Source organism: Haliaeetus albicilla, chromosome 7, assembly GCF_947461875.1.
Source record: "Haliaeetus albicilla chromosome 7, bHalAlb1.1, whole genome shotgun sequence".
Taxonomy (NCBI): Eukaryota; Metazoa; Chordata; class Aves; order Accipitriformes; family Accipitridae; genus Haliaeetus; species Haliaeetus albicilla.
The window spans coordinates 24,315,659-24,341,210 of NC_091489.1; the positions used below are offsets into that span (position 1 = coordinate 24,315,659).

At 39.9% G+C, this 25,552-nt stretch overlaps 1 long non-coding RNA gene across 1 annotated transcript; it reads right to left on the reverse strand.

The window, feature by feature from the left end:
* Positions 1-384: 384 nt before the first annotated feature.
* LOC138686099 (uncharacterized) lies at positions 385-6,528 on the reverse strand. Its single transcript, XR_011325427.1, has 3 exons — positions 5,615-6,528; positions 4,829-5,036; positions 385-2,711 (listed from the first exon to the last, which is right to left on the reverse strand). It is a non-coding gene; the product is annotated as an uncharacterized lncRNA (long non-coding RNA).
* Between the last annotated feature and the right edge of the window lie 19,024 nt (positions 6,529-25,552).

Consider the following 25,552-nt stretch of genomic DNA (forward strand, 5'->3'; position numbering starts at 1 on the left):
GTGAATAACAGGCTGCCTAGGACACACCCCACTGGATGATGAATATTTTATGACATATTGATGATTTCAGTTAAATATAATTAAGATTTTAATTAAAAATCTTCAGAGAAAATGCAAAGCCTGAGCAGAAACAGATCTTTTTTGTGCTTATCTTGAAAGATGTAGTGGAGTCTTTTAACACAATTATTTGAACGTGCACAATAATTGACTGATGCTTTTGTACAACATAAATTTCAGTGAAAGTAATGATTTCTGTGTGCCTGTACAGTTCTTATGTTTCCTTGTATATGTGCCTTATGTGCATATATTATTGTGTCTTAAGCACTTAATAGGTGCTGGTCTTTAATAATTAAAGGTTCACTCAATAATTTACACGTGCAAGACAGCGAAGGATTCAGTCAGAGTATTTAATATGTCCTTAGAATAGAACAGGTGAAGTTCAAACAATTATAGTTTTAACATTTGGCACTCCTTCATGCAGAAATAATTCCAGTTCTTTCTCTTCCTCCTGCTCTGCCCTTGTCTTCTGTACAGTACTGTGAGGGTTAAGTGGCTGTTGCAATATGGAGCCCATTCTCAGCACTGCCCAGAGAAAGCTTCCAGCTAAACACTACATAACAAGCATATGCAAAATGTAATAAACCCATCTGTGGGCATAATGACAAACAGTCTAATAATTCCATTCAGTATAGCCTAATATTTTCACCCAGGCTGTACTTGGGCATGTTTTACTTGGTATTAGAGTTAGCATCTGGTTCCAAATATTTGCTGAAGAGACATTGAATGACTTTCTTGTAGCAAATTTTTACTAACTGTTACTGATTTGCAGTGTATGCAAGTTTACTTGCCATTAATTCTTTTTAGAAAGAAGAAAATACTCAGTATTCTGTTAGAGTGTAATTGGATGAGCCCTAATTAATGACTTAGGAAAAAAAAGATCAGCCTACATTATAATGCAGAAGACTAGGTTCCACTCAATTATGCCGATATAAATCCACTGTAATTCCATTAGTCAATGAAGTTTTTCCAGATTAATGCCAAAGTGACTGAAATTCAAATGCTTCCCATAATTTCTATTGTCATCTTAAAGCAAAAGGCAAAGTCTCTTGGTCTTTTTCTTTCTTCTCAGACAGTTTTTAAAGGGGGACTGAGGGAATGGTAGGCAAAGATGAATAGTACATTTCTACAGGGATTTTTATTATATGAAGGCAAAATTTTTGGATCCCTATACAGGAATGTGGAAATACTGCATTTCTACATTTTTTGAAGGGGAACAGGCAAAAATCGTGCTGCGCCTATCCTCTTGCTCTGCAAGAGAGACCTGAGCAGAGCACTCCAGACATGCTCCTCAGTCTGTGGCTATTCCCTGTGGGCACAGAGCACACCTTCAATTTGCTCTGGTGTTTCCCATATGTAAATATGTATGCTTGGCCTTTTTCCAGTTGTAATTAGGCAGTATCACTACTACTGCTTCCTATGTGTACCTAGAGCTGACCAGACACCAAAGGCTGATGATTCCAGGTCTTTATCCAGATACCCATCTATTAATTAGATGTTTGCCACACTTTCCTAAACCAGTTACCCTGGAGCTGTCCAATTATTTTTTTCTAAATCAATTATAAGCAATAAAAAATAGGTGAGATTATGGCTGCATTTCAATTATGATGAATAATTCCTTCAGTATGACAGGAAATTTAGGCCTGAAAAACTGAAAGTACTGTTATACATAGAAATGCTATATTGCCTTTATTTTGAAGAGGTAAATGACATTCTACTGCCTAAGGAGAACTTGAAAAAAGGGGAAATAGCACCTAAGAATATTTTAAATTTAATTATTTTTCAAAAATGTCTTTTATCAAAGTGTATCTGTTTGGAAGAACTTTTCCAATACCAAGCATGCTTCTGCAATCCATACCAGAAAGTGTATGTGCACATTTTAGAAATTTCAAGAACCTCTGCAATGTAGTAAGTATAGCTGGAGCAAAATGTAAGGTCATGCTTCAAGCTACATGTTTAAGTCCTTCTCAGTTATACACTTTTAGGGAGAAAAAGGAGCCCTTAAAAAGACTTTTACAATATATCTAAATTACGTCAAATAAATGCTCAGACTGGCTGCTTTCTTCATGGCAATCATGTGTTACTTTATCAGGCAGTCATACGAATTTTAACTTCTATTGTTCACTTGTTCACAGTGTCCTGAGGTGGGCTCATTTGGAGTTGAGGTTAGAAGCACAATCATGTCAGATTGCTTTGAAAAATCTTGTCAAAACTTTCTGAAGTGATTATCGTCATGAAAACTTGATAGTAGTTGGTTCAGTTCCTCTTGTGTTCTTGGTGCGCTATGAAGGAGAGAAATCTCTTTGCCTTATAATAAAAACCATTGGGCCAGATGCTGTCACTGTGCGGTATCAAGCATAGAAGTTACATGCTTCAAGTGGTGAGACTGTGTGTCAGTTCTTCAAATGGATGGACTTCCACGTTTGATATGGGTATCAGGTACCTGCATCTTATGCTATTTGCATTAATGCTCACACAGCCTACCTCCTTCATGGAAGGAAGGTACATTTAGAAGTAATGGTAGAGTCAATAAGAATAGGTAGGTGCTTCAGGGTGTTCATTTATTCAAGTTTTCTAGACTGATCTTTAAAACACGCTTCATCTTCACCTTGAGAGATCTGACATTTGTTAAGACTTCTTCGCTCCCAGCTGACCTAAATTGGAAATAATTTCAATTTTGAGTACACTGATGTTGATGAATATATTCTGAAGCATAAAATCTGAACTGAAACTAGGAATGGCATTAGAACTTTATATACAAAAATTATACCAGTTCAGTTCCATCCATTTCTATCAGACCTAATTTCTGCAAGTTTTGTTGTTTTTTTTAATAACCCCTGCTTGTTTTGGTTTCAGAATGATAAAATTATATGTTGTTGAGCTTCAAAGATATGCAGCTGTGCCAGTATGCAGAGCAAATGCTTTCTAGATAAGAAAGTGTTGCCTAAGCAGTGATTGGGAAGATAGTTATAACATGCAGAATCAGTTACTGGCATCAGAATTCACTCCCTTTCACTCAGCATGTTTTGTCTGTTATGAAATGTGATTCTTGCTAGAAAGCCTGGCTAGCTTTAGTTCACAATGTGAACTCAGTAATGGGTCAATAGTCATTCTAAGCTGACATAGAATACAGCTTAATTTTCCCAAAGAAACTGTTGTCACTGATACAGAATGGCATTCACCTGACAACTGCACCTTAGGGGTTCATATTTCTATTCATGTTCTGAAATTAACAGTCCATATCGCAGGCATGCAAACAGAGAGTCCCAGGTTCAAACTCCTTTCCAAGCAGAAAACTGATAGATAGTTTAGGGAGTTTTAAGACTTCTGACCTTTTCTAAACATGCAATTAGTGTTTCATTGCTGAATATCTTGAATCTCTTGCTATTTGAACTTTTTTTTTGCATTTTGGCTTCCAGCTGAATGTCTAAGAAATATGAAAGTAGGATTGCAAAGAGTAAAAAAGTGGAAGGAGAGATTTGTATTTGTGAAACATTCAGGTTTTGCTTTCTTTTCATTTTAGTTTTCTATCTAAGTTATACTTTGCAAACAGCAAAGTGATCAATACTATAGTGTTTGCTTAAGCACAAAAGGTTCTTATTTAGGAAATAAAATGGTCTTAACTTGTTGCTGACATAGAAACCAAAGTCATTGACAGCTTATCTATGAGAACATCAGAAAAAGAATCTTCATCATTTTCAATCAGTAAATAGCAGGGGTTTACATTAATTTTAGTCATTACGGCCAAGTGAAACAGCTAGAGCATCACAGCAGCATTTCCTGCCTTCATCTCCTGATATGTGAAATCAGGGCAAGGTTACAGCCACATCTGTCTGTGGTAACAAAAGGAGGGCACACGTTTCATACCAAAGTATAATGTCTTTACTACAGGATGAGTTGCAATTACGGAGCAGTTGTTCTGATAATCTGGTTGTGCTAGCACTCTCCTACAGAGTTAGAGAGGGAATCAGGTGAGAAAACAGACAGAAATACACCCTCACCCCTTCTCCATCTTTTTTCCTTCAACTCCTATTAAAATTTCACTACAAAGCAAAGCAGCCTGGAGGATGTAGAAACCCCCCCAAGGATTTTGTTTTCCGTACTAAACTGTACCACTCCTAATCTCTTCACAGTCTCTGAGACTCTGGTGATTGATAAGCCTTTACTGATAATCACTCAGTGATGCTTAATGGGGCATACAGCTGACCAAGTGAGCTGTGAAGCTCTCCCTAAGAGGTTTCCAGCTGGGAAGAAATTCTTGTCAACCTCAAGCTACTATCTCAGTTTGCAGATTAATTTCATTTGGACTGCTGTCACACCACATTAGCTCGCTGAGCATTTCTGATGGTAGCAAAATACAGATTTGTGGCATGAAAATGACATGGGAAGATAAGGATTTTCTGTTATTCAGTGCTCAAGTATAATCATTGCATAAAAAAATAATTGCCCCAATATGCTTAATTGGTAGCCTTAAGCCCCTAACTCAGGATCTTAAAGCACAGGTCTTTCTGCAAGAGACAGTGGGTGATCTGGCTGCCAGCAGTTGCTCTGATCTGAATCCAGCTGTGGCAGTGGGAGAAGTGGAAGGGTCACTTATCCCTCACTTCACTTATCAGTGTTCTTCTACGGGAAATTACTGCCTGTCAGACTTGGTGGCTGAACTGCTGGTTTTCTGCTTGTTGTGTAAACTGCCTCTTGTATAAACTGAACCTTAATTTGCTTCAATTAAAATAAGCTAGTTTAAACAGTTTATGGAGTAGGCTTTACTAACCTGGCTCTGCTTGGTGCAGTTATTGCATGAACCTCAGGTCTGAGGAGACCACAATTCCTGACCCAACAGTGGTCAGGACCAGCCAGGTGTGGCACCAAGGGGTGATAGCCAAACTCTTCCCTTGGCTGTGGTAGAGTATATATCTGTCTGCATCTGTGACTGATTATTGTTGGGAGAAAGCATTTTGTGCTCATGCTGCTGGTATGCTCTGAAAAAAAGAAACAATCCAAAAACTTTCTAAAATGTCACTGAAATCAATAGAAACCACAGCAACTTGGGTGAGGAAGAAGATGTTGTTTTCACTTTATGATTTGCCTTATTTTTGCACTTTAACAAGACTCTATTACTTATTAACAGGGTTTTTGCTCTATTTGCCTTTCCATGCTATGCCCAGGAACAGAGTCTTTAGTTGCATCTCGCTTTTTGCTGTGTAAGACTGGCACAGAAATATCATCACTTTCCAAATGCAGTGTTTTACCACTTCTTTTTTTCTGGGAGGCTGCCTCCCCTTGTTCTAGCACATTTCTACCAGTGAAACCATTTTTGTTCTAGTCCAAAAGCACTGATGCAATGGGGCAATTGGAAATACGCAGGGCAAGTGGCATTTCCCTCACTGAGATCTTTCTTAAAATGTCTGTTAGTTTCTTCCTTCAGCCACAGTGCCAAGGAAGGTTCCAGGGCACAGCCCACCTCAGTGTTGTATAATAGGCTGCAGAAAATCTTCAAATTCTATTTTTAATTACTGTCTTTTAAAACCAGGGTCATTTTCTCAGTTTCTTGACATACCTTATGATGCCATATCCCTGGTCTCAGACTTGTAGTCATGCTTTACTATCTTCCTTTTAATTTTACTTCATTCCTTTTCAAGTATCTTCTTCAAGAGCCTTTACATTACAAGTTCTAAACCTCAAAATACACTATCCAAACAGAATCTTTGCTCTGCAACAAGTACTGCTGGGGAGTTCAAAGCTTCAGGTTACATTAAAGGCAATTTTTCACACATCTCTTTTTGTCTTCAAAGTCATCAGATGAAATAACTTATGAGAATTTGCATGAGACTCCCAATTGCTTGCTCTTCTTCTCAGCTCCACCTGTAACTCTGCTTATTTCACCGTGGTTACTCCAGGTTTACACATCAGGCTCAAGTGAAGTCAGTAGGAGCTGGTCTTCAATATGTAATGCCAAACATGCTGAAAAATCAAATCATAGGTATTATAGTGTGGCCAATCAGGGTTACTAAATACTCTTGACTTCAAGATCTCTGGCCTACATCTGTAAGGGCAATGTGCAGGAAGAAATCCAGAGGTGTAGTATCCAGCCGATATGCATAGCTAGACCTTCTACTTTTTGCTATGTTTATGCAGAGAACCACTTACATCTTGACAGACCTGAGTTGCATGAATCCTCCTCCACAGGTTAGCCTCAGCTGGGTTCACAAAACAGGCTCAACTCTGATCCAAAACTTCTAATTAAAAGGGAGAGGTTCTGGATAATGAGGCTGAGCATCAGGGAGACAGGGAAGGTAGTTCCTGATGTGGTGAAGAGGTACTTCTATAAAGTGAGCTTCATAGGGAAAGACTGACAGCTCAAATTAATCATGGACAGTATACCAATACCATAGTAAGAAATGTCTGCTGATAATAAATGTGTCATATTCTGCTGTGATGCTGAACTGTCAGCAATGCTAGTTAGATGCCCTGCAGTGGTGCCCAGTCTGGTGCTGCACTGCCCAAAACCTGCTGGCTCCTGACTTCAACCCTCTGTTTTTCCAGGTGTAGTCAATGCAGTGTTGCTGCACAGACTCCTCTCCTGAATCCAGAGTGTGGGGAGTCCCGAAAAGGTCTCTGCTCAGTTTGTAAATCCCATGCCTTTGAGGGGAGGAGGCGGGCAGATTTTCCTAGCAAAAAATCCACAGAATCAGGTCCCAGATCCACAGCAAGAACGGAGGGGTGGGAGAGCAGTGGGGGAGTGAGGAGAAAAGAAACACCCTCTGAAACCCTGTCTCACATAAACTTACAAGTACTGCAATATCTGGTGGTGTTATGACATGATAGATTTGTTTTCAATTTCAGTACTGTCATATCCAATTAGGATTGACCCAAATTAAATCTAGTTATGCAGAAGAAGGTTTTGAATCTATTTTCCGTTATGTAGATAAAAGCTATTACCTGCAGACTACAGAGCACAAGATGAATGGCACTGACTCCACCGCCCCAGTGCTCTCTCATTTGATTTCAGAGGTAGGTCCTTGGCTGTGAATCTTGAGGGGAATGGAGGTCTCCCAGTCTTGGAAAAACAGTGCTGACTCTGCACCCCTCTTGACAATATTTTCCCTTGGCTATCTAATGATGTTGTCTGCTCTGTTTGCAGTGGGCCAGGCACTAAATGGCAGGGTATTTAAAAAGTAGATGCTACAAATTACATCCTAAATCCCCCTAGGAAGCTAATTCCCATATCCTGGTTCTCAGTTTTGAACATGAGAGAACTACTCCTTTCTACCTTGCATGGATGTTGAAGAAATGCATTCAGGTCTAAGAAGCACTCACATACCATGGGGGGGGGGGGGCGGGGAATGCAGAAAAGCCTATGGAGGCTAATTCCAACTTCAGAAGAGGTTATAGAGTGTGGTAAATTACATTTGGTGAGCTGCATGCTGAAAAACAAGAAGAAAGCAAATATTAAATAGCTGCCAGCTGCATGAGAATCATGTGCTGAATGGGAGGGAGATTAAAAAAAACAGTATATCATAAAAGTGTGTCATAATTTGTAGGCACACGGTGAAATAATTAAGGTTGTACAGGCTTCCCCTAAATGTCAAATGCTTGCTTTTTTAAATTTTAAATTTTGTTCTGGTCTATACATGTACAGTGTTTTTCTTTGAAAATGAAGTCGTGTATTTCCCTAGAGAGCTCTTCCTCGCCTTGTTCTGAGATAACTTTCTCATGTAAAAGTAAACCTGAAGGGTGTCCTGTTGAAGGGATGGGCTGATTTCTTTCATTCTCTTTTTCTCTTTGTGTGCCAACCTTCTCCAGGGCAGACCTGCATGGACAGGTCCACACTGGAGCTCTGTGGTTCAAGCTATGCTTACCTGGATGACCAGGCTCCTGAGTCCCCTACCCTTGATACCAGCCCATAATTTGTCGGATGTGCACCCTGGGGACACCCACAGATTCCTGTGGGGCAGTTTCTCCATTGCCCCCCACGCAGGAGTGTGTAGAGCCCAGCAGAGTCTCTGGTGGCTGCATGATGCTCTCCTCTCTGCATGTCTGCAACCAGCAGCTGGTTGGAGCAGATCAGAGCAGCTTCTGCCAGGTGGAGGTGGTGTTCATTTACCCACAGACACAGAACAGGCAGAAAAGTGTTAAACACACACGTCTGCTCCTCTGCATTCTGCCTACCTTTCTTAGAGCTTAGATGGATGTCCAGCTGTCTCAAGGACACACAGCTCAGTCCCAATTTGCTCTCCATTCCTGCTGAAGGCACTACATATATGCCAGCTGGTTTTATATATATATAAATATATATATATATATATATATATATACACTTATCTCTTCCTAAACTGCTGCTGCTTGCTCACCTTCTTTTTTTCTTTTGTCAACATATTATATTATTTTTTCAGGATGGCATTTCTCTGAACTTAGATTTGACCTCAGCTTGCATACCTCACAGCAAGCAAGTAGGTGTTTTCTGATAACTAGCTCTCTTCTTGCTCCCTGAAGGACCTTCACTTCTGTTGTTCATCCCTCTGACCCAAACCTGGCAGTCTCAGAGCAGGAACCAGTGGGTACAGTGAACAGCCTTGCAAAACTCACTGACTTCCTCCAGCCTGGGCAGACTTCATAATGCAGAGCAAGTGCAGGTCTCAGCTTCTTTCCATAGTTACATTATCTACCCAAATCTTTTGCAGTGAAAGCATTACCATTTTGCTTCAGTATACTCAAGCTTTGGCCTTTGTCAACTTCAATTAACATTTTGAAGAGGTCAGTGTGGCTCCCTTTTGAGGTTGTCATGCTGATGTAGGAGGACTTCAGAGATGACTCCTGCTGCAACAAGCAGCTTTGGGAACTGTGCTGGCTAACTGCCCTGGGAAACTGATGGAAGAGAAGCTCTTCTAGAGCAAAAAAGGAAGAAGGGGCAAATAATTTTATATGTCCTTCCTGCATGCACATTGACCTTCTGTTTGCCACTGAAAGTGGAAGCTTGTAAACATGTAATTAATTTGTCTTTTTATGAATTTCATTTTCAAGCTGTCACAGCAAACAGAAAACAAGTGATAATCTGGTATCTGTAGCAGATACTTCAAATCAGCTCTTCCTTTGCTTGAAACACACTGGAACAAAGCTTCCAGAAGCACCATCAAGTTATGAAATCCAAGCACCACAATCAGTGAGCTGACAGACTGATACCAACCCGTCCTGTCCTAGAGGAATTAATTAAAAGCATCACTTAAACTGGCCAAAAAAAGCGTGTGTGGGGGGGAATCAAAGGAGTATTGTAGTTTGTGAAGTGTACCACACTGGCTTTAAGATTTTTTTATATCACTAAGCCCAGATCTATGTTTGATAGCAAACCTTTCAAACCATTTCTGTCTGGATTACCTGCAGATTCTGAAACAGTAGCCAGAGCATGATGGCCATGTGGTTCCTGTATTTGGTAAAAAAAGCTCATCTTCTTCATGTGGTAGAGTCCACAGTGTGTAAAAATGTCTAGTCTACTAAACTCACTGTAGCCTATGGCCTCAGGTGGAACTGGAAAAAATGGGCAGCTCAGTTTTGGATTTGCAGAAGATACTGAGAAATTATGCTTCAAACTTGAAAGAAAAGTAATAATGAAACATGTACAGCTCCAGCCCCCTCTTACTAAACCAGCCTTATACTTTTTATGTAGCACAACATGATGCTATGACATGATCAGCTGGCTTTTTAGCACTTAACATATTGTGTTCAGAGCATGGAGATGGGGAACTCTTTTTCATACCTTACCCAATGTGCCATGTGCTCTGTCAGTACTGAAAGCTGAGAAGGCCAGGAGCAGCAATGACTTCAACATTGGTGTATAGAAATCAGTGAGCACTGACAAAAATAAAGACTTCAACTTTATCATATCTAAAAGTATCTCATGGCATTAAAAAGTTGGCTTAACCACAGGAGATATGAGTAGATAGATAGCTACACGTATAATTTGAATTTTAAAGCTTCAGTAACTCTGAAATAATGCCTTGTGTCTTTGTACTACTCGATTCTTCTAATTTCAGAAGTTTCTTCTTGTTCTCTTTATTCAGGTATATAGTCTTTCAAGGCTTCAGCAGGAGGCAAATATTTTTGGTTGTGAGACGGAGCCAAAATTATTTCTCTGTTCTTTCAGGATAGTGGCAAGTAGCATCTTTCAAGATCAACTCAGTTAAAGGAAGCTTTGTGTTTGATTTTTAATGTAAAAAATGCTCCAGAAGAACCTATAAGTAGGCAGTAGTGTTTTTCCTCACACTTTCTTCATGAATTAGGAGAGAGTTAATAAAGCTTTAAAGAGGCATATCTAATGATCTTTAACAACAGGTGGTAGAACTCACTTACACAGTTTACACGAAGCTAGCTGTAACTGAGGGTGCCTCAGGAGACCCAGCCACAGAACGGCTCGCTTCTTTTAATAATACCAACCTCTGTTTCTATGGAAACAGCACATCATGTTTGCTGCTTGCAAGACATGTGTTTAGCCCCTTTTAAAATAAACTGTGTTCTCTTTACATTGTTTTTAAGACTGAAAGAAGCACTGTTTCCAACACACCAAATAATTAATCCCTCTCCTTCACCTCTATTAAAAAAAAAAAAAAAAAAAGACATTGGATGTATAGCCTGTAATTGCTAACTGTTGTGAGAAGTAATGCCCTTTTTGTAGGTTACCGTTTCTAAGAACAATGGATATCTCACTGCTTTATGGCAGGGCATTGGAAATTTTGGAATTGTGGCTAAAAATGAATGCTATCCTGTGGTAAGCATATGGCTTCATTAAGCAGGTACTCCCATGCATGCTTTTCCATGTGTCAGAATTTGGTGATTTGCACCACTGCACTTTGAAAGTGCTTGCTCTTCATATTGCGAGATACTTAAAGATGCTAAAAGGCCATCTGTCAAATACCTAATGTGTCACATATGCATGCATCTACTTACCTGTGCTTGTACTGGGCCATTGGTTTTTTAGCCTGAGTCACTACTGGAGTTAATGGAGTTTTCCTGCCAAATTGCTAATACAAAACAGCACTGGGTAATTATATTGCAAATAAAATAAGAGGTTTAAAGCTGCAACTTGTTTGTGTCATTGATGGGTGCTTAGATAGTACTGAAACAATTTTATAATCTGATGAGTTTACCATGGAATCTGTTTTTGTAGCTTCCCATATCTTGGGCAGTGAAAATAGACTGGTCTGTTTCAAGCTGTGATGGAATGAAGATTTACAGAGCTTGGACAGTCAAAAGGATGGCATTATAGGGTTGTCAGAGTAACAGGCCTTGGGAATCTGCACTGTTTACATTTAAAGGGAGAAGTCAGCTGGAGGCAGACATCTGAGGCATGTTGGATTGATTTGCAGCTTAAAAGCAGATTGTGTTTGGGGAGAGAAGAATGGAATTCTGGCTTGCATCTGTCTTTCAGATAATATAAAAAAAAGAGGTTTTCTTGAAAAAATGGTATTAACGCAGCCCCGCTTCAGCAGCAGCACTTTCGAACACCTAGTGAAACACAGCCCCACCTTCACAGTAGGTCATTAAGAAAGAAAGTTCATGTCATGACTGAAATCAAAGCAAACGAGTCTAATCCAGTTAAAAATTAAAAAATAAAAAGGCAGAGTTATTCAAGGTTTAAAGAAAGATACATCAAGGATATTTCATACACCACTTCATATGGTATTCGAATACCACTTTTTGAAGTATGGAAGAGATTTGATCCTACATTTCTCACTCAGCAAGCTACCCTCATTGACTGGGGCTTTCTTCAATGATCATGAGCCAAGTATAAAAGAATAATTTGCATATTGAACTTAAAAACCAGCATTGTGATGAATATAGGTCTGGATGAGAGAAAAAAAAAGCTCAGATGCTGTAGAGCATTGCCAAGATCAAATGAAGAATTTATGAAATTTATGAATTAACTCTCTTGATTCACAGTACAAACATGGCTGATGATAGAAAACTAAATGTCTCTGTCTTTCTCTTGTGGCAAATAGGAGTTTTACAGTGGTAGGAACCTTTTGATATTTCTGTTTCTCTGGTACTTCTTACAGTTACTCTCTGTACTTCATTACTGCAACGGAATTCCTTGCCTGTTAGTTAAATAATACTGCTCCTTAGCCAATTTGTGAAGATCTGCAATTTCCTGTCTGCTCCTATTGTGCTAAATTGTACTTCGTCTCTTATTACTGTAGCATTTTCAATTCTCTATTGATCAATATGGTGCACTGTCATTTAAAGAAGAATTTTTTCACTGGAGTTGAAAAGGTTTTGTACCAGACACACAGCAATTTTCTCTTGAGGTGAGTTGTCTTTCCCTCTGCCTTGTTCTACGCTACTTCTCTGGGTCTTCCCTTTACAAAGAAAATTTTTAATTTGAGCCTTTAAAGACACAGAGGATCTGTCTCTACTACAGCCAAAACTGTTGATTAAATGGGTAGAGATATCACAAACTTTTCTAGTCAATTCCTCATACCTACTTTAACCCTCAGTTCCACATAATCCAAGCTATTTCTAGAAGCAACTTTTTAGTCTATATTACTAGGGTCTTTAGGCCTCTCCATTTTTAGTTTCTGTTTGAATAAAAGTATTTTCTGGAATCATCGGAGCATTTCTATGTAATTCTGTACTGGAGGATACAGACCATCAGTGTGCCTTTTGATTTGCCCTGCTCTCTTCCTATTGTTTTTTTCAGCTTTTCTTGTCACAGAGTGCCGGGCAGGATTGTGGGATTTGTACAGCACATCTTCTGTGGACCCTCTAACTATCTATTAAACAGATAAATGCAACAGGCAGGGACAGTGCTTTTATGTTCAACGAGCGGAGCCTAAAACATTAGAGCAACGCATACGTGCAATTTATATGTTGCAAGCAAAACACAGGGTGCTGCAGGAGGGAGGAACCGCGCACACAGTGCGAGGTCTGTCCTCCCACAGGAGAGCACCCCACGCCTGCCCCGCACCTCGGGTGTCCCTGCTGTCCCTCGCTGCAGCAGCTCCTCTCCCAGTGGCACGTCCCCTTCCCCTTCGGCCATGCATCCCTCTGGCAGAAGGGGCATTGGCAGACTGTATACCTTCTCTTCTAGCAAAGTTATAGCAGTCTAAATGTTGTGTCCAAACCGGTGTTTAGTGAGCTGATGGTTTCTCTGCTGGTACCCAGGCTGTCAGAGAGCACCCTCCTTCCCACTCTTTCCTCACAACATCTGTTTAAAAAGTCAGGACTGGATGCAGAAGGGGAAAGTACAGGTAAAAAACTGCTTTTCTTTCATCAGCCAGAGTAAAATACTTGGCTTCTGCAGTTGAAAAATGTAAGCTTCTGAATGAACCTTTTTCAATAAACAGAAGAGGAAATATGGTTTTGCAAATGTCATGGAGAATTATTCTGGGCTGTAATTATTAAATTATTTCCTCCAGTTTGTTGATCCTCAGCAGATTTTGAAAGGCTGGCATGCAAGTTATGATACACATTCAAAAATATCATCTGAAGTTTCACAGTCATCGCTTTTAATGCCAGGAGGTACTATGATTATGTCGATCTCCGGTTTAAAGTAAACCAGGAAGATGCATCCAGTAAATACAAATTCATGCTGAAACCCATCAGTTCTGTCTATTTGACTTCTTCAATCTTTCTTACATGATTAATGTCAATATTATTTGTTCACTCTCAAGTAACAATTACAACAGTGCGAGGATTTCTTTTCATATTTAAAATCCTCTTTATTTTCTTAAATGTCTGTGATTTGTATGACATGATATGACAGTGTTTGGTTATACTCAGCATTGTATGTTTTGTGCCACCTTTGCACCAGTAATTGTAGTCATTGCTGTTTGCCCTATCCATAGGCTGTGGCACAGCTGAGAAGCTGTAATGAGAGTTTAGAAACTGGACCCCTCAGTGATCAACTGTGGTTCCAATACAGAGTTCAGCAAGGAAAAGGAGGACTTTTCTACACCCATGTTCACCAAATAAGAAGATGAGGAAAAAAGATCTTTTATTACTTGCAGCATTAAAATATGATCAATGTTGTACACCAACACATAAAGGACAACTTCAATTATAACAACCATTATCGACCTTAATTTTCATTGGAGATAAGAACAGAAGAAGGGAGAAAGAACTGATGAAGCATTTCAATACAGATTTCTTTCATTTTAATATTTTTCTCTTTTCCTTTTCATTTGAGCTATGTGAACTATTGCATGGGATGATTTGCAATGACATCACCAGCTATTGCACTTCTTTGCAAATTATTCTGAAAGAGGAAAGCCTTTTAGCAGTGCTGCCATGTTCACATTTAGCTTTTAGGTTGCTTTTCTGGCCACAACATCACAACACCGAGCCAAATAACATTGCTAGAAACCCTAGTATGAGAAGCAGAGTAGCCATGGGGAGCAATGGAGAGAAAGGTTGCTCCTTCCAGCCTTCCCTTCTTCTCCTATTCGGTGACCATCAGATAAACAACATTCAAGCACAAGAGCATGATCTGGTTAAAATTAACTATTTCAAATACAGTCTGGTGATTTCAGCCACAAGATTTCTCCCATTTCTAGAATCTTTCAGATTATGATGATTTTTCACACTCTTGAAGACCCTTCAACATAGCTCTTTTAACATAGGTGGTCCATTCTGTCCTCATTTGGGTTTTTAGACTGCCCTACATAAAACTGTTTCACAATCCCAAGTAGGCTTCTGCTATCTCAGGCAACTTAGAATAAAAGTCCTAGTCCCTGAACCTCATTTGAACCATCAGATGCAGCTCAGCAGCAACTCCCAAAGCTAAATGCCAAGGTGATGCTGTGATCAAGCTGTGGACTTGATGAAGAGAAGACCCAACAAAAGCCATGACAGCCACCGCTGCTTCCTATGTCCAGCAAATGCACCCAAGCAACTAGATCTGCAATTCTGTTCTTCAGTTCTTTTTCACTAACCAAAGCATTCCAGTGCAAGTTTTGTGGCACTACTTAGTATTTAGCCTAGCTAGGGATGGGCAGTGACTGAGCAGGCACTAGGATTTAAAGAGGGAGAAAACGGAAAGTATAATACAGAAACATTTCAAGAAGGCAATGAATTAATGAATATGGAATCATGACAGTGGTCAGTGATAGTACAGAAACATTAAAATGTCAGATAAAATAAAACTGACTTGAATGCCTCCGTTCTCCCAGCAGAACCATAATGATTATCTTTGTTCTTGGTTGGAAGAGCAGAGCTTGACCCATACCAAAAATCAAAAACATGCATGTTCTTATCCTTTTTTCTACAGTCCCATGCACAGATTCAGATGAGATAAAAGGGGGGATTGTGAAAATGCCAGTTGAAAGTCTTTTCTCTTGAAGTTTGTTGTGCCAATCCATAGGACTTACAGTTTGGATAATATACTGTAGTCCCAGAGGCACACCAGTTAAACCTAAACCAGCTGGACAATGAGTTGAACTATGACAAGTTTAACCTTATGGACATTTTCTTTCCTTTCTTTCTCTTTAAAAACCTACATTCTATTAGCAACTTACAAACTCTTTTCTACATTTTATAAAATACAAATAAAGGTCCTATGTTAGTGCATTATGCTCACTCATCTCTTAATTTTTTTCAAAATCAGTGTTTTCCATAAGTCTGTACATTTTTGTCTGTGAAGAAGTGAGACAAAATTCAGTATTTCTTTGCTGACCACTCTGAATCCCATGCAAACTGGGGCATAATTGTGTGCATGTGTTTATGTGTGTTTGTGTGGGCCGATGTGTGTGTATGTACTAAACCTTCTTATCACAGGCTCTCACACCTTGAGCTTCCATTATCTGCATTCCAGCTTCCAGGATAGGCAGAGTGGAAACCAAGAATGATGCCACAGTATCACTGACAGTCTACATGTGAATCAGTTTCTGGATCTAAATCCACAGGCAAAAAAATTATAGAAGATGTGGGTTTGCTATCTATTCAAACAGACACTCATCATATGTGTTCTCTGATTTGTCTAGTTTATCTCTTTCAAATCTCTGGTTTCATGTTGACGTGATTTTAGAATTTATTTTCTTTTTCTACTAACCTGTGCAAACACCTGTAAAAGTACAGCATCTCTAGAATGACGCTTCTGGCTGAACAGCCTCTTAATGAGAAACTGAAACAAACCATTCAGGTTTTCTTTTAAGCTATGTCATCAATGTTAGCAACCAGATCTCTCTTGCATCCCTAATTATTATTCTTTACCAATGTTCATCAGCATAGTTGCATCAATCTTCCTTTCTTGGTTTATGTAAAAACAGTAAAGGAAAATGAGAAGGAATATTTATTGTCCCTACATATCACAGACTTGCCAGAGACTAGAATTTGCCATAGGGGATTGAGACTATGTTTATTACATGATTGCTAGGATAAATGGCCAGGATCTCTGCTTTTAAGGATAGGGTGCTCATATGCTTTTACCAGAGACTGGTAAAGCCCAGAGATAAGCGAGGACCTGGCTACGCACCTCCGGGTGCAGACAATATTGGTCTGCAGAGTTGGCTCTGCTGCTCCTTTTGCCATCCCAAAAGAACAGCAGGAAACAATCCTTTTACAGGGAGGATTTCAACCTTGTAGCTTTCTCTAAATGCATAATTTCAAAACGTTAGATTTATTTCAGAGTAGATTTCCTGTGGGAATACAGAGCTGGAACAGGCCTCCCGATTCGTCGAGGCCAGTCCTCTGCTTTGTCTGCAGTCTCAGGCAATCACATCACACACTCTTTCAGTAACTGTTTACGTGCCATCTTAAAGCTAGATGCACTTAGATATTTAATGCATTAGGAGACTCTCCCAAAATGGTTCTTGGGCTAAAACCTTTTAATTTCTTAGTCCAACAAACTAAGTAAAAGCATTTGCAACTGGATATAGGCTTTCATGACCCAATAGGCTGTAGACTTTATGGGCTCCCTGACTTAAAATCAGTCTTGTTTCCACCTCAGGCTGGGTCATTCCCATTCCCCTTATTCACCCTGCCTTTGGCCTGGTGTCCTAGTTTTCATATTGGTCCTTTCCCCTGTCCCATAAGCTCTCTCTGTGTTGTTAAATATTATTTTTTGAGATGGCTTAAGTATTTTCTGTAAATATTTCCCCTTTTTGATGTGACTGAAGTTCCAGATGATAGGTCATGGTTGAATCTTTGACTACAAACATTTGCTTTCAAACCATTGAACACTCCGAGCTCCTTCACCAACTTTGGATTTACCACCACTGTTTTTGCCTCCATTCCACCCTCATGATTGCTTCCAGGATTTGTGATTCAGGAGGAAGCGTTAAAAGTGTTTGAGCTCATCGGGGCATAAGGCTTGAAAGCGTTAAGTAGGAAGTGGAATAAAAATGCCTGAGATGAGTCCACAGCACTCTATCAGCAACAAGAAAAATAGAGAGTGGACCAGAAGATTTGGCCAGATTTGATCTCTCTGCATCCTCATGACTCAGCTTTTATGCCGGGGAGGAGGTTTGTTCCAGGGAAGGGAATAAGGCAGGCTGGCAAGAGGTCACACAAGAGTCTGCTCAGGACAGCACACAGTTGCTTGCAAAAGCAGAAATACTCTGACTAGGGTGATGGCAGCTGGTGAGGAAGTAGCTGAAAAATAGTAAAACATATAAATTCAAAATACATCAATCTGTAATCTAACACAAATTCTGAAATGCGCACACTGTCAGTCCCACAGTGCCCACAGGGTCTGGCACAGTCTGCAGAGGTCCAGCACATAGTTAGTTTTTCACCACCTCCTCTTGTAGCCTCTTTCTTTCTGTTAACAACAGCAGCTACTATGTTCAGCATAAACTTGGAGCTATGTGAGACAATTCTGTAACTAAAAAATTGATTGAAAATATTTTTAACCTTCAAATAAACTGTGAAAAGACTGAGCTGTATAGTAGATGAATGAATACCAGGGAGGCTTTGCCTTTTTACATACTTAATAGCATAGCAATCTGTGGGGGTCATGTTTTCTATCAGCTGAAGGAAATTGTATACATCTAACACATACCATCTAGCTGAAGGCATACTTACAACAGATGATCCTTCACAAGGTGTCTATGTATTCTTTAAATGTTTAATTATTTTGGGCGCTTATGGCAATTGTACATCTCAGGCTCAGTACCATGAGATGAAATACACTTTAGTGCATTATTCAGTTTCTTAGATCATATTGGTCTAATATTTAAACATGGGGAAATAAGTTGCTGATTACTTTTCAGTCATTACTTTTTGATTTCTTGGTATTGTAGATTTAATCAGATCCCATTTATTTAAATAATCAACATTACCTTGTGATTTAAAACATCCAGCTCGTTATGCTGGTTAGTGTTTAATACAGTGAACAAATCACTGCTTTTTCATGTTACATTTTCTGTGATGTTTTATGTCATGGTTAATATAAATGACATAATTTTCCTTCAGAACTTTTCATTGTAAAGAGCTGTGAAGCTTTATCACAAGTATAATAGCAATGTAGCTTTTTGTATCTCCTTCATTTTACAGTAGTAAAATAATGTGAAATCTCTTGACACCATTCGAAGTTATGACTTTTCCAGTATATGCATATGTGAACTACTTTGTGTATAGAAAAATCTCCTTTATGCACTGCATGAGATCTGCTTAAATCTGTGGGAAAAAAATTCTTTTAAGTTTGTCATACCAGTCAATGTTTTATTCTTCCAACATTCTTTTTTCTTCCTTTAACCACTGTAGGAGTGGCACTATAAGTAGAAAACATATGCCACCAGCATCATAGTATCTATATTATTTCAGTCCTAATGTCAGTTAAATTTAGAAATCTTCAGTTAGGCTCCTAAATTCTTCTAAATGACTGTCCTGTTGAGGACTACCAATACAGATCCAAGTTTGAGGAATTCTTCCATTATTTAGCATTCTATTCAAATGCAGTTATAGTAGCTCAAATTGGGACAGATTGCTTTTAAATTTTTATCATCTGTTTCACTAAATGAGGAAGAAAGTAGTAACTCTGTGTGTGCCTTATTATGTTGTGCCTTGTTTAAATTTTTTTGCAGCTGACCACAGTAGAATCATCACTGACAGGTAAGTCATTTAATTAGATGATCAAAAAAGAATCTACCTGAGGCATCCTGGCCCCATTCCTCCATACACACCTGGCTCTGTCCTGAGGAACACAAATCGCTGAGGATTTCATCGAGTTCCTGACTCAGAGGTTTTCTCTGAATAAAGAGTAAGTTCCTGTGTACTTGAGCATTCTGTACTCCACAGTAAACCTAAAGGACTTAATGCATGTGGCTGCAGGGAACTTAAGTTAATTCCCAAAGCACAGTCCGGGCAGCATTTTATTTTTCACAGCACCTGGTCTGTTGATCATTCACGATCTTTTCCCATGATAGTGCTTCATTATCTTGAATGGGTAACTCAGGATGCCATTAAGGAATTGGGACACCAGCTGAGAGGAAGAGGAGGTTCAGTGATGAAAGTGTATCTCGAAGCGTGTTAATGGCAGAGAACACAACTCCTGTTCTGTGAGTGTTTGTATGCATTCACATTGTAAGTGTTTCCAAGCGGCAAAATCTCTTTTAGCTTATCTGGAGGAAGACTTAGAAGTCTTCAGGCTAAAAGCCACCACTACCAACACACGCTGCTACCAAAACTGTCATTGAACATAGGCAGTTCTGTTACGGTATAATGCACAGATCTCTGTGGCCACTGGAAAGATCAGGTGCCTGCAGCTTGCTGCGCCCACAAAAGCCTCTGCTTGCTACATAGCATGTAGGCATGCATAAGTTTTCTTTGTGTTTTTAAGAGGAAAGATGATGACTTAGTACTGGTGAGTCCCAGCCTCATGAAGACTCTGGGGAAAGACCCTGGGTTTAAATCACTGGAACTGGAACTAGAACAAACCAGTAGCACCACCAGTTAGCCTGGGCTCTTATGGAGGGCCCACATTTTGCTCAGTGGCAGTATGGGTGGTATCTACAGGAAAAGCAGTAGGGAACTGTCTGCTTGCAGCCTATGCGAATGATCAAGCTTGCCTGAACTGAGGGAGTGGGACAGCAATTTCATTAAATGATTGTGTTTGCAATGTGCTTGTACTATATATGTTGCCAATTGATTACAAATGCCAGTCACTTCACAAAATGACTGGAATTACAGCATTAAAATATTTGACCATTCCATGCTGGAATTACATGACACCAAAGCATTTTGAGCATTGCATGTAATGACTACCATGTTATTGCTGTAATTCTGTTTTGAAGCCTGGTGCTGTGACATCCTACTGCATGAATGTCCTGCTAGGTGGACTCTTCTGCAGGAAACAAGAGTCCCCAGCAAGTGATCAGTGAGAAGTTCATCACAGGTGTTTTTATCATGAGGCAAGCTAACCTCACCAATAAGCGGTCTGTGTCTCAGGATACTTTCTGACAGGAAACACTCTATTGTAGTCATTCCACAACACGCAGGTGAGCAGTACAAGTGGCTGCTCAGCCGGTGACCTCTTCCAGCTCCAAGTGCCCCCAGGTGCTGGGGTACGGCAAAGGGACTGAACCCAGCAAAACATAATCTGAGCCTAAAAGCTTTTGCTGCCTGTGCACTGCCCCATCCATTTGAAACCTGGACATCCTCGCAGCCAGGAGACTTTCCAGTGGGGATATAAAGGTCATACTTGCAGCACCACTAGCATCTCGTAATTCAAAGGACTGCACAAGCCATGGAAAACGCTACCCATGACACGCGATAACTCAAGCTCAGGTTAGACACCTGTTTAGGGTTCATCTCACTGTGGACTTACTGCAGCCTACGGACATCAATGGCCGCCTACACAGGGAAGCTGTCCTGCTCTTCACGCTCATTTCTTTCTCTATCACCTGCTGTGTCTCAGAAGGCAGTCCTGTCTCTGTGCCTGCAACTGCTCTAGATCACCGTGCTTACATTAATATTACTGTTCTCGGCAAGGTTACACCATTTCCTTTTGGCGAGTCTGAACAGATTCACCAGGAAGTTCCCCACCTCCAGTGACCAGAGAGGCTCGAAGCTCTTCCCTGTCGGGATCGCAGCTGCCTGGCAAGCCCCTCACAAGGAGCCGTCCTCCAGGAGACATCCACCTTTGCCAACAAAACACCACTGGGAAATATGAGGGAGACGACACAAACCAAATTTCTGATAGAGAACATATGACAAAGTACAAGCAATGCAGTGAACCTGGAAGAATGTGGTCTTCCCCGTTGCAACGGCTAAAGAGGCAGCAGAGACCTGTGCTGCACAGCGGGCATCACCGCAGACGGACGTGAGCTTACCCTGCTGTGAGAAAATGTGATTCTCCAGGAACTGCACAGAGGATCATTCGACTTGTCAATGTCTTCTGATGATGAGACTATAAAGAGAAAGAAGCTTATGTCAATGCAAGAAGCTGTTCCCAGATATTCTGGCAGTAGAATTTTTGAAAAATGTAGTTGAAACAGCCTGAGAAAACATGAAACAAGCAGATGCAAATGTTTAAAAGCAAAACGGAAGTGTAAAAGTTGATACCTCAAACAGGAAAATAAACTTCACTCTATGAAGCAGCATTTATCGCTGTACGTTTAGAAGTAAATATAAGACTCGATGATTTTGTCCATAAATATAATAGAAAAGTAATTTTTACATATCCTTTGAAGTAGAAATTGACAGGAAATAGTTTTTTTCAAAATAACGCCTAGCTGTTTTTTCCTACCCCTTTCACAGATTAACTGATATTTTGAATCTTTTTTTTGTGTGTGACTGGTTGCTCAGTGTGACTGTAAAGCATAGACACAGAAAGAAAAACTGAGCCCAGTTTGATTCAGAGTGCAAAGTAAATCCCAAAACTGAAGCTGTGGATTTATTACTACGTACATATTGGGGAGCAGGCGGAACCCCATAAGCATGAAATCACTTTCTATGCATAGTCATAAATCATAAAAGCACTATTTTTAACAGCAAGAAAAATAAGTCATGACTCATTTTGACTTTGTGCATTTGCACATCATCTTGTTTTCTTTGGTTTTGTGGTGGTTTTTTTTACTCCTCTACATATATTCTCTTCAGAAGGTTACAGCATTGTCTCCACCTATTTTTATTCTCTAAATGCCACCAAAACATATGAAATATTTAGAGGAAGGAAGAAAGCTTTGTGCTTGGCATACACTAAGATAGGTCTGTTAGCTGGTCAGCCAGTGACAGGTCTTGACAGGATTCCCAGTAAAAAGTTGAGATGCAGGAACAGATCAGGTGGGGAAACTCTGGGGGTTTAGCATAGGGATGCATAGTTTTACTTGTGCTGTGTAGCCCCTGCCCCACATACACGCCCCAGCGTGGTATGGGAAAGGCTGCTGAGGAAAAATGGTGATGAGTAGCAAGATGTTACATCTGCCAGATTAATTCATCCTGCCTGAAGCTGAATGTCTCAAGGAAGCAGCCGGAAGGAGGACCAATGGGCCACATGAATTTTCTCAAAGGCTGGATTTGAATCATAGTCTGTGGGCTGAGTGCTCCTCATCTTGGAGTGCTGGTTTGACTTCACCACAGGCCGCTGAAGGTTGGATCAGTTTCAGCTCATAGGAAAGAGGCCAAAATGGGTATTTATGAAGTCAAAAGCATTGATGTTTTTTGCATGAGTCATCTGCTGTATATTCACACTTGGTGGAGATGGCAAGGAGGAATTGGGTTTAGGAGTGCTTCCTCACCTGTGCAGAAGGTAGCTTGAAGCCAAGCTGGACACATTCCTTGTGGTCTGTTTATGTCTGTATTTTCAGTGCCTTTGCTATACCTGCTCTGAAGTCATATGCTCCATGTCTGCCTCCAAATCTTTCTCTGCAATTGTTTATCACTCAACATATCTGGCCTCCAACTGTTAATTTAATAGAAGACTAACAAATTAACACTTTTGATAAAGATCATACTTTTCGGTTGTTGACCAAGCCAAACACAAATCACATTTTATATTAAAGTGACAGCTGAAGGAAGTGAACATGCCAGGGGTGGGCACTGCATTGGGCAATTCTAGTTGTGTTTTCTTGCTGTCGACCTTACATTTTTCTAATTTCATTCCTCAGGCTCTTTGTTAATGTACAGATCATGATATAGAATAATTTAGAGTGGAAAGGATCTCTGCAGGTATATTGTGTTGTGTCCTCCTTGAGAAAAATATATAGTGACAATTTCAAATATATTTTCAAAAATATAGTGACATTTCCCTTCCTTCATCAGAACAAACTGTTTCTTAGCAATTGTACTTGGGGTGAATAAATCAGATCACATGCTTACTAGGACCATCCCATTCATTCCTGGGACTGCTAGGCCAAATGTTAGTATCAGTTGCATCATACTTAGCTGCATTTGGAATGAGAATCTAGCTTGCATACCATTTTACTCTTTGAAAACTGGCTAAAAAAAATGAAGTGGAATTATAATTGGTAGTGGTCTATACAGTTCCACAAACTAGAAATAGGTGGTCTTTCTAAAGTAGTTCTTTTCCTTCTTGCAAAATGCTGTGAAATCTGCCACAGAAATACTGTAAATACTTTGATTCACAGTATTTATACTTCAGAACTTGAAATAGTAGTTTTAGTTCAAGGCTTCATCAAAGCCACAACGTTCTTCTGAAGGTATTGCCTTCACAACTCTCTAGCCTTCAAAACGCACACACCACCAACAGTTGTAGAGGAGAGAGAAGGAGACTCGTCCTCAGAGATGCCCCAGTGACTGCCTGGTTAGTGTATTTGCCTGCTAATGTGTCGAGAGAAGGTTCGTGTGATGTCTGCTGAAAGCTGGGGGTGGGCACATGATCACGGGTTTGCAGAATGCATGAACTGTCAATAGGCTCATGATACAGGGCACAGAGTTGTGCAGCCCACAAATGATGATGATGATGACATGTGCAGGTCACCAATGGTGCAATGGGCCCTGACACTTATCTTTCTCATAAGCAAGTGAGATGTAGGAAAGACCCTATCTATTTGACTGCTTGCATAAAATCTTATCGGAGAAACTTTTCCTCTGATTTTTCTAAAAAGTCTGTGGAAGAACATACAGCATATGTGACATTGGAAAATAAGGTTCAGTGTGACATTGGAAAATACGGTTTCAGCACAATACCCAGCCACTTTGCATGCGGCTATTGCTCAAATGAGAAAAAACGAGTGTCATGAGCCAGCTGGACACATCTTTCGCCCATCTGTTCCATATTTATTTATTTTTTTCAACATTTGATTTACTGTTTAATGTTTATATTTCTCATATTTGGTACTCAGTGGAGAAATACAAAAAGCCATCAACGCCTCCTTCCCTCCCAGCCACTCTGGAATTCCCAGAGTCAAAAATGGCTGCAAAACCAAGCACAAGCTTTGTAACCAAGCAGATTGGTGTTTTATTTATGTGCTTATAACACTTTCCAGCTATCTTCAGGCACTCATCGCATCAGTAGCATAATAATCTCCAGGATAAAATAATGTCTAATTTGGCTTGGAAGTTTTCTTCTTTCCTTTCAAAGAATAAATGAATTTCTAATAAATGAACAAATCATAATCCTAAATCTAGTACAGGAGCAATCCTAAATCCTCAAACCCTTTCTTCACTTCCCACCTTCAAAAGACAAGGAACAAAATGTGTTTATTCTTGGAAAATTTAACAGATATTCTTGGGGGAAGAACTAGAGGGAAATGAATCCTAAAGCTGAGTGTGTCTCATAGGATGTGCCTTTCAGTTCCGATTTAAGTCAGTCATTGCATCTTTGGGAATTGTCAAGGCTGCTAACCTGCTTTGGGAAGCAATTTCACAGATACAGTCTCAATAAATTAGTTTAGTTTTGTTCTTACAAGACTGTTTCTTTATACTTGTTAATATTTGTATTGTAGCTCTGCTGCTGGAGGGACACAAGAAAAGAGAACTGGGAGAAGAAAAGAGTTACCAAGTGACCATAACCTTAATAAGCATTTAATGATACAAGAGATCCCCTAACAACTATCACTCCTGGCAGCATGGAGAGTTAGAGCCAGGTCAGGTTGTTCTTACTTAGAACAGCTAAATCCTAAGCACTCCCAAACACCACAGACCTAGCAAGTCTAGGAAGCCTACGTGCAGGAACTGCAGTTTTGAAGGAGCTGCAGACCACGATACATGGTCTGTGACTGGTTTTATTGCAGCTCAGCAGCGAGAATCGTCACAAGCACTCTAGCATTTTTGCTGGGGCAGGAATACGATCTGAAGTTACCAGTTTTACCAGCACTGCAGGGAAATCTGATTTTCCCTGGAAGGAATAACCACTTGAAGTGTTATCCTGCACATCTAAGCTTGGCAATGTCTGTCATTTTTTCATTAATCCATTTCACATGCCATTGTTTGGAAGACCACAGCTACTCAGCTCTTATCTGTTGCCTGAATTTCTCATCTTGTATCCAATACATGGGTAAGCAACTGCATCAGTAAGAAACAACACACTTTTTATGTGCAGTCCTACTGTCATGCTCATGACACCAGTTATGGCTTTGCAGTTTCACCTGGGTTTGTAAATACTTGT